At 46.6% G+C, this 9,183-nt stretch overlaps 1 protein-coding gene across 7 annotated transcripts in view; it reads right to left on the reverse strand.

Moving 5' to 3' along the window:
• Positions 1-8,852, reverse strand: part of ZNF438 (zinc finger protein 438) — a 186,463-nt gene extending 177,611 nt beyond the window's left edge. For 3 of the 7 annotated variants that reach the window (XM_029236712.1, XM_029236711.1, XM_029236708.1), the window contains exon 1: positions 5,285-6,268. The gene's annotated coding sequence lies outside the window, so the exon portion shown is untranslated. Of the gene's footprint in view, positions 1-5,284; positions 6,269-8,765 lie in introns of those variants that run through there. The other 4 variants (XR_003795774.1, XM_029236706.1, XM_029236707.1 and 1 more) reach the window with 3 other exon arrangements.
• Between the last annotated feature and the right edge of the window lie 331 nt (positions 8,853-9,183).

Below are 9,183 nucleotides of genomic sequence, written 5' to 3' on the forward strand. Positions count from 1 at the left end.
GGCAGGCGGACTCTCAACCACTGCGCCACCAGGGAAGCCCAGCACCCATTCTTTTTTAAATATTATGAGCTTATTTCGTGTAAATACAGCATGTATGCTATTTTAAATAAAATTTCGATACAAAACACAAAGTACACCAACAACTCATTTTGCCTTCTTGAACTTCTAGGATAAATAATGCCCTCTGAGTTGATTTTAACATCTCCAGAGGAAAACATTTTTAAAACTAAACTCTTACTATGAGAGATCAATTTAGAAAAAGACCAACATTTTGGCACAGTTCCGAGAAATAGTCATAAATAGCTCTTTATTTCATTCCGAAGCATAAAAATATTTCAAAATAAATATTAAACCAAACTACTTTATATGAATGGTACTCTAACATAATAGTTGTGGTAAACTGATTTACAGATACTAACGTGACTCAGCCTCCCTTATATAAAAGACATGCAATATAATCGTGAACCCTTCTAAAATGTTGGTATAGGGAAAATTGCTAGTTTGCTTTCAAAAGGTGATCACGTCTGGAGGTACCTCTAACAACAGCAAACACAGCAAGCTTCTAGATCTATAATTCAGCCTCCATCAGGACGAACTGTGGCAGGCATCTGACACAACACATCCCCACAAGAGAGAAAGGTAAACATAGAAGTCACACAGCTTTCACCGTAATGTCTAAGGCATTAAAGTATTTCCATAAATCACATATTACCTTTTTAACTACATATAAAAATAATCCTTGAAACAGCCTGGGTCCCAAATATCACAGAATCCTGAGGCTACTGGGTAGGAAACAAATGATATTCACTGCACTCTTTTTTTTTTCTTTTAAGTTTCAGAAGAAAAGCAAAATCAGAAGCGTTATATTAGCACCACTGCTAACAAAGGTTTGACATAAACGTGGAAAATTTAAAGTACCTATTCTTCAACTTCAAGAAAGGAAAAGATCATTCCTTGGCTCTTGTCCCAAGCTGGGAACAAGTAAACACAGAACCGGTTTTAAATAAGCCCCAATCAATCAATCCTTAAACTCTACTCAATATCTCCACTGAAGTACACAGCTGAGAAAGTAAGCCAGTCAGGAACTGCCCCCCTTCAGTACCTTCGCTCCTCAAAGCTGGCCAGTCCCTAAACTCCAAGTTTAAAGTCAACCAATCCTTAAATTGTCTCACTTTTGAAAAAAAAAAAATCCTAAAACTCCATGCTTCCTCAAAATCCTACCTAAGTACATCTCTGCCCGTTTTGAGGACTATACTCTGCAAGCATAATTCTCCCTTGCTCAGCAAGTATGAAATTCAGCTTTGATTTAGCTACACTTGAGTGGTGGTCTCTTCCTTCAATAATACGATAAATATTATGGTTACTTGGTTATTAGCATTTTTCTTCATGAAGCTAAGAAAAATATTTGTTATAATAATTCAATTTTATGGAAAGTTGAGAGTCTTTGCCTTTTAAGCCTAAGTATAATCCTTCTAGCCCAATACACAGCTGCACTAACAAAGGGGTCCCTTTCCTTCTCCTCTCAATCCCAGACCCACACCTCACACTATCAATGGTCCAAACCCAGCCGATGGATGTACCATATGAAACACTAAAATTTCCAATTACTGAAACTTGTATCAAGAATTGAGTATCATCAAATAGTCTTCAAAGAATATGGTAACTGAGCAAATATTTAAGTAGATACTCTTTCTGACCTAATAGAAATGACAGTGTCGCTTGGTTTTTTAAGATCTGAAAACCTAAATTCTAAATCCTATCTTTGGGACTGGTTTACTTGGGTAAACTGATCATCTCTTCTTAAATTTTCCAGTCTAGAAAATAAAGCGACCATCACCAGCTCCTACCACCTCACAAAAATGATGTATGTACTCATTTAGAGTAAGATGAACTCTAAATGTTTCAGAAAGGCAAATAAAACCCAACCGTTATGTTATTTTGTTTGTTGCTAAAGTCAACTCAGCTTGAGGTTTAGGTCAGCATGGACAAAAGTAAGAAAAACTGTCTCAATTTGACATAAAAGATGGCTGAAGAGAGTAATATAGGTTCTAATTAGAAAATTAGAATGAATGGGAGTCCTATCCCAAATATAAATCCCTCTATCAGACCGGCAAAGTGAATGGTGCGAGAGGGTTGCCTGACCCAAGTACACTCAGATGCGGCTGAGGGCCACGTTTTGGACGGCTTGTGGACTCAGCGTTCTCGAAAAATAAATTCTAAACGGCAAGCGGTGCTACCTTACAGTTTATCAAAGCTCCGTGGAGTTTCCACTCGCGTCCAGGTCAGAGGAGGATTACGAAAACTGAATTACCAATTGATTCAAGCTAACATGAACATCTGACTAGGCGTTAAAGGAAACCAGAATGTCACCGCAAGATCTGCCATTTTGGCATATTGGTTATTTTGAATTAAAGGCACTTAAGAAACAGCAGGTACAAGAAAGACACTCTGAGTCTCCTTTGTCCTTCCTGAAAGCAAGAGATAAAACTCCCATGTGAAAGGTACTCTCCAGGAGGAAGACATTCTTATCAGCAGAGGCGGGGAACTGGGGGCTGAGAAATCTGTACAAACAAACCTTATTACAGTAAAACCCTTGTCTTGCTGTTACCTCCTCACCACTCACTGCCCCGGCCCACACCCCTTTGTCTTGTCAACTCTTCACAAAGTTATCGTTTGTCTAAAATGTGCAAAAGCTTCCTGCTCTGGTCACTTCTTCAGGTCTTCATTCTCTTGTGAAGGCTCCCATGCATATGTAAAAGTTTAATAAAATGTGTATGTATTTCTCCTGTTAATCTGTTTTAGGTCAGTTTAATTCTCAGGCCCAGCTAGAGACCCAAAGAGGGTAGACGAGAATTTTCCCTCACCTACAGTGCCAAGAGGCCTACTTAGTTAGGTTAGGCATAGATTTGGTGAATTCATACAGAAACTGTCGAATTTATTTCTAGAGAAGAATCCATGGAGAGGCAGTATAGCTCAGAGGAAACAGTCAAAACTACATTATGAGTTTGGTGACCTTGAATAAGTTACTTAATATCTCTGAACCTGTTTCCTCGTCTATAAAATAGGAATTATTTCACAGGACTGTCAGAAAGATTAAAAGAGATAATGATAACTAGTAACTTTAAAAGTGTCCTAAGCATCCGGACCTCTGAGTCCTAGATTTACTTTTGTCACTAACTTGCTATAATACACATGACAAGCCACTTGATCTAAGTCGGTTTCCTCATCTGTCAAACAGTGGTGTAACGCATACCCTACACATTTCATGGGGTACTTATGACAATTAATGTGAAAAGGATTTTTCAAATATAGAGAAACCCTGGGAGTTTTGACTGGGAGATAATGAATTCCACACCCACAAAAATGAAGAGGATTCATACTAACAAAGTTGTTACAACCCAGGATTATATAATGCTCCAATTAAATTAACTTTACTAAGAAAAACATTTCACGCCTAAGAACATACCCAACACACCAGACCCGTTGGCAGCCACTCGGCCATTAGCTACAAGAATTCTTTTCCACGCAGTGAACGCACCAAATTGGCTCAGCTCTCCAGTGAACTAAAAGCAGTTCAACACAATCTTTTGTTCGAGTCGGGTGTCTGCCACTTAAAACTACCCCTTCAATTTCTAAAGCATCAGGGAGAAAAAGGAAAAGAAGAAAGCTATACATTGCAGGGTTTCTCAACAGCAGCAGTGTTGACACTTGAACCAGATCATGTTTCAATGTCGGGGTTGCTCTGTGCACCGTAGGGTATGTAGGCGCATCCTTGGCCGCCACCAACTGGATGCGCAGAGCAGCACCCCTCCCACACAGCTGTGACACCTAAAGATGTCTCCAGGCATTGCCAGATGTCCCCAGGGTGAGCTGCGGAGGGGACAAGATCATCCCCAGTTGCGACCCACTGAGCTACAGCCATAGTACTACCTTCCAGTCGTATTTATCTCACATCTCTCTCTCTCTCCCTATAGACTGGTGGCTTACAATGCAGTCTGAAAAACTAACAGTTTTGCAACATAAGAACTCAAGAAAAGAATGCTGTCTGTAGGACAGTAACGTCGTAAGAAGAATTACAGGTACGGTAGGGAGTTACGGTTCAATTATCTCTTCCATCAACATGCTGTTTTTGCCTCATCCTCTCTAAGAATTCTCTTCTTGGGAGTTTTTTTGCGGTGACAATTTGGTTAACCTGTCACTAAAGCTTACTTACTTTAGTGACTAAAGACTTACTAATTCTTATTCGTTAGTGTTTACGTTGAAAAAGAAAAAAAAAATCAAGCCTTGACGTTTTAATTTCTAAGCAACCAAATACGAAATTAATCAAAATTAAGTGTTACATAGCTATTTAAATTATTAAAATTAAACATATTTAAACATTTAAAATATTAAGTAAAATTACCCAAATTAGTATTCAGCTATTACTGTAAATATATAATATATATGTTGAAGGTAATGTGCAAAAATAAAAGAAACCATACGAAGTAGAATTTTAAGAATTACATTTAATGCCTACTACATTCCATCACTGGGCTAGACACATGGTTTTCTACAAGAAACAATTTCCATAATATCAGTACTTACACTGGTACTCTTAACATGGTAGTTTTTAAATTTGCCTAGGTAAATATAAATTTTAAACACAATTTGGATAAGTTATCTAGGATGCTATATTTCACCTGGTCAGTGTTAGAAAGAGTGGCTTCTGTTGTCTTCAAACAGGACGGCTGACCATCACTGCCCCTCTGCCGGGAGCTATCTGACACAATTAATCGTCAACCTGCTCTCCCAGAGCCTGAACTTAAAAAGTGACAAAGCCTGAGCCATCAACAGGCCACTTAAGACGCAATTCTACTTCATACCATATCTAATGTTCTTAAGGAAGCTAACTGCAATTGTGGTTAAAAAAAATAGTGATAATCACTTCAACTCCATTAAATTTAGGGACGCTACAATAGCAGATTTAAGATTTTGTGAACTGCAAAATGAGACAGCACATCTCCACTTCTATACTTGCAGAGGGTTCCTGTTTTAGAGTCCTGGGACTTGGTTATTCAGATCAACTCTCCCGCTGAAAGCTAAAAAAGCTAAACAAAATATAACTGTTATCTGTTGTAGGGGAAAAGCTCTGAAATTAATCATGAAATCTACAATGGCAAAAATTTATCAATATATAATCTGCAATGGTTCAGATGTGAAATACTCACATTAGGAAGTAATAAAATTGTGATAAATGTATGGAGGTTATAGTATGCCCTGAAAGAAACCCACAGAAATAACATACCTAGTTTTGTATGTATGGTTCAAGTTCCTGTGTTTCCACATTGTTCCACACAATTCCACTCATGACAAATATCACCAGATCCTCTTTCTCTGACAAGAAATACAGCTCAGTGTTAACGGGATGATCCGCAGAGAAACTCAAACTCATTCCGATGTGTGGAACTTTGGCCTGATTCACTTAACCGGGCGGAAACCTGCCTAAACACTTCACACAACCCCTCCATCGCCCTCTATTATGCAAGCTGCAACATTTTAAGGCAACTCCCTTATTTTACCAGCTGGCCCTGTCAACACTGATGTAACAGAACTGGAAAAACTCATCACTCCACCATGATATTCAAATATCAAACTGTATTTCACTTGGGAAAAATTATACGGTTGCCAAATAAAACTACTGCAAATATAGTAAACTAGGCAAGGCTCTGAGTCATTCTTTTCTTGAAAAGGACTCTTGGGGAACCTCGAATCCATCCTGCGACCGCGCAGGCCTTCTTTTGCTCCTCTGACCCTGCCCCGCCCCACCCCTCAAGCGTCCGGGGCAGAGCGGGGGCGGCAAGAAGGCCAGGATGAGCTCCTTAGCGTGCGCTCCGTCCACTCTAGTTTTATCCCCACGGGTCCTTCCTCACACTCTGCTCCTCCAGAAAGAGAGCTATGTTTTATTCATCTCTGAACTCCCCAAACCTCAGCCAATATCCTGCATATAAAGTCATGCCTAACATCTACTCCATGGCAAGCACCAGATTCGGGACTAGAGACAGAGAAGTAGAAGAGATACGAACCTCAGCCTGGATGGATGTTGGCTGCCTGAACGGAATCAAGTAATGAAAGGCCAGTTAGCACAGCGCCAACTGCCTGTGTTCCTTTCTCCCCTTGCCAATCAAGGCTTAATGAGGAACCAAAGAGGGCTTTCTCTTAAGAAACACAAACGTGTGTCTTCAGCCCTGACCATTCCCCTGAGTTCCACATCCATACATCCAAGGGCCTACTCAACGTGTCGACTTGCAGGGCGTTACAGGGATAAACTGCATGGGCTTGGAAGTCAGACGGCTTGGGGTTTGAATCCCAGCTCCATCACTGCCCAGCTGGGTGCCAGCAGGCGGGTCACTTTGAACCTCTCTGTGCCTCTGTCTTCTCCCGCGTAAAGTGGGGACCCTGAGGGCTCCTGGCACACACAGCTGTGATATAAGGATTAAATGAATTAACATGTGTAAACATGCTTAAAACCCCATCGGGCACACAGTTCACGCTTACACGGTGCTTACTGTTATTCCTAGCGCCAGTACTGCTGTTACTATGTCTGTCAGGCATCTAAAACTCGTCCAAAACAGAATGCACGGTTTTCTTCCCAAACCCCTTTCTCTCGTCTCGGGAAACAGCGCCACTATCCATCCAGCTGTTCCAGCCTAAAACCTGAGAAGTCATCACTTCTTCCTTTTCCCCACCCTCCAACTAGCAAGTCCACACCAGCACTCCTGGCTTCAGAAGCTTTCCACGACTTTGCCCACGTACCATCACCTCGCCAGTACCTCCCTAGTGCAGGCGCCCACCGTCTCTCCCCAGGGGGCAGCAAGACTCTCCCACCTCCCCACTCTCAACACTCCCCGCTCCACAACTCTCCGGCTAACTCTCCATCCAAGAGCACTGAAGTCAGACGCTATTCCCGTGATGCAAACCTCCCTGTGGCTTTCCGTCACGCTTCGAGGAGCATCTTCACTGCCCCATGCCTACAAGGGCCCTAATCCCATCGATAAAAATGGAGATAGTAATACAGACCTCAGAAGGCTGTAAAAACTTCATTAGGCGTTTAGACGAGGGCCTCACACACAGTAAGCTCCAGGCAAGGTTCACTGCTATGATTATTCCTGCCTGACATGCTCTTACCTCAGGCTCTTCCTCTCCCGTCAATCCATTCAACTACCACCCCCCTTGAGGTGTCCCCAGACAGACCCCCTCTGAAACGACCTGCCCTGCTCTCCCACTCTTGGCCTTGTCTTCCTTTGCTTCACCGCACTTAACGCCGTCTGAAATAACATGACGTCCTTGCTCTTTGCTGCCCGGTGCCCCGCCGGAACGTGAGCTCCACTAGGTTGGACATGTCATCTCATTTGATGCTCTAGTTCCGCTTCTGACCCAGGACCTGACTCTGAGAGCACAACACACCTCTTCCCCAGGTTAGGGAACCGGCGTGAATTTCTTAGTAACGACACCGTACTGTGGCTGCCAGCCTCTCGTTTTCACCTTCATGACCACAGCTGAACCTCAGGAGAGCGACAGTACGCATACCATCATCTCCCATTTTAGGGAGAAGGCTCAAGTTCCAAGTTTGGGTGACTCATCTTTGGACGCAAAGGCTAGTAACGAGCAGAACAAAGGTTCGAACCCCGGCGTTCCCAGTCTAAGGCCCTTCAAACTAGGATGGAAGAGTATTAGGCCCTGGAGCTGACTCTACGGAAACGTGATCTCTCAGTCTCCTGAATAAATACATCGGGGGTGCCTGGTCCTCTGCCCTTCGAAGTTCCTGACAAGCACTTGCCCTGCATCTGAGAACGATTCTGGCACAGCACTAACGCGGCCGCGGCGCACCAAGCCCGGGCGGGCAGGCAGCTACGACGGCGGGGCGTTCCAAAGGGACACGGCAGCACCCCGCGACTCTTCCGGGGCGCTCATAGTTCTCTCTGCAAACCCGCACGGCGGGGCCTCATAATCGCCGAGAGCGCTTTGGCGTCGCTTCCAGCGACTTCTTGGCCCCCGTCCACCACGTTCAGATCGGCCGTCGGGCTCGAGGGCGGTCCAGGATCAGAGCGGGCGGAGGAAGGCGGGAGGCAGACCCGCGGCAAGGACCCCGGCCCACGAGACCTCTGTCAGAGGGCTGCGGGTCCCCACGTTCGCAGAGTAGCCCACTGCCTTCGTACGCTTTCTCCTGGCGCGGTCAGATGCTAGTGTCACCTCGCGTGCTCTCACGACGCGCCCGGCCCTGGGGCTGCCTCGGAGGGAGGCCGGAGGCCGCTTCGCCTCCAGTGTACGCGAAAAGGGCACTGAGGCAGCAAGTGGTCATCCCTGCAAGTGGCTCCGCCTCAGCCACCTGGTCGCTCGCGGGACCCCAGAGGAAGCCCGGGCGGGGGGGGCGGGTGTCTCCGCACGAACCCTGACTCAGTATGTGCAGAGGGGAACCCAGTGCCCCCATCGGGGAAGAAAGAAAGGGGCCTCTCCCCCCCCGGACTCCCCCCTCCCCGGCCTCGATCACGGCCCCAGGGGAGACGCTGCGGTGCTGCCGGGGCGCGGCCTCGCCTGCTCGCACGCCCGCCCCTCCCGCCGCGGAGGGCGCGCTCCCGGCCCGGGCGGGCACCTGTCCCGTCACCGCGTTCAGCGGCTCCCCGGACCGCCCCAGGAGCAGAACCCACGGTCACCACCGACTCCGGGGGTGCGAGCAGCCGGGCTAGCCCCGCAGGCCCGGGGAGCTGCAGGAAACCTCAGAAACTTACAGTTTTCCTACCGCGTGCGCGTCACGGCGAGGTGACGTCACGAGACCCGGCGCCCGGGCAGGTCAGGCCGCGGGTCGCCGCCGCCCGCCCCCCCCACGGCCCCGCCCCCCGCGCGCCGGCGGGAGACACGCCCTTCCTCAGCGGCCCCGCCCCGCCGCGGAGCCCTGGGCGCGGGCGCAGGCGCAGGCGCAGACGGCCCACGTGGCTGCAAAGACCCTGGGAACACAGCAAGCGGGCTGTCGCCCGGGGGCTGGAGCAGGACGCCAGGGTTGTGAGGTAGATTTTCCACAGACATTGCCTTCCCTCCCTCACGTGTTCCTTAAGAGTCCTCCACATGAGGAAACAACCATTTGCTCTTCACCAGGTGCCACGGGCCCCTCGGCCGGGCGGGGTTAGCTCCCCCACCAGCCCTTGGTCC

The sequence above is a fragment of the Monodon monoceros genome, unplaced genomic scaffold (assembly GCF_005190385.1).
Source record: "Monodon monoceros isolate NGI ecotype Baffin Bay Population unplaced genomic scaffold, NGI_Narwhal_1 Super_Scaffold_21, whole genome shotgun sequence".
In the NCBI taxonomy this organism is placed as follows: domain Eukaryota; kingdom Metazoa; phylum Chordata; class Mammalia; order Artiodactyla; family Monodontidae; genus Monodon; species Monodon monoceros.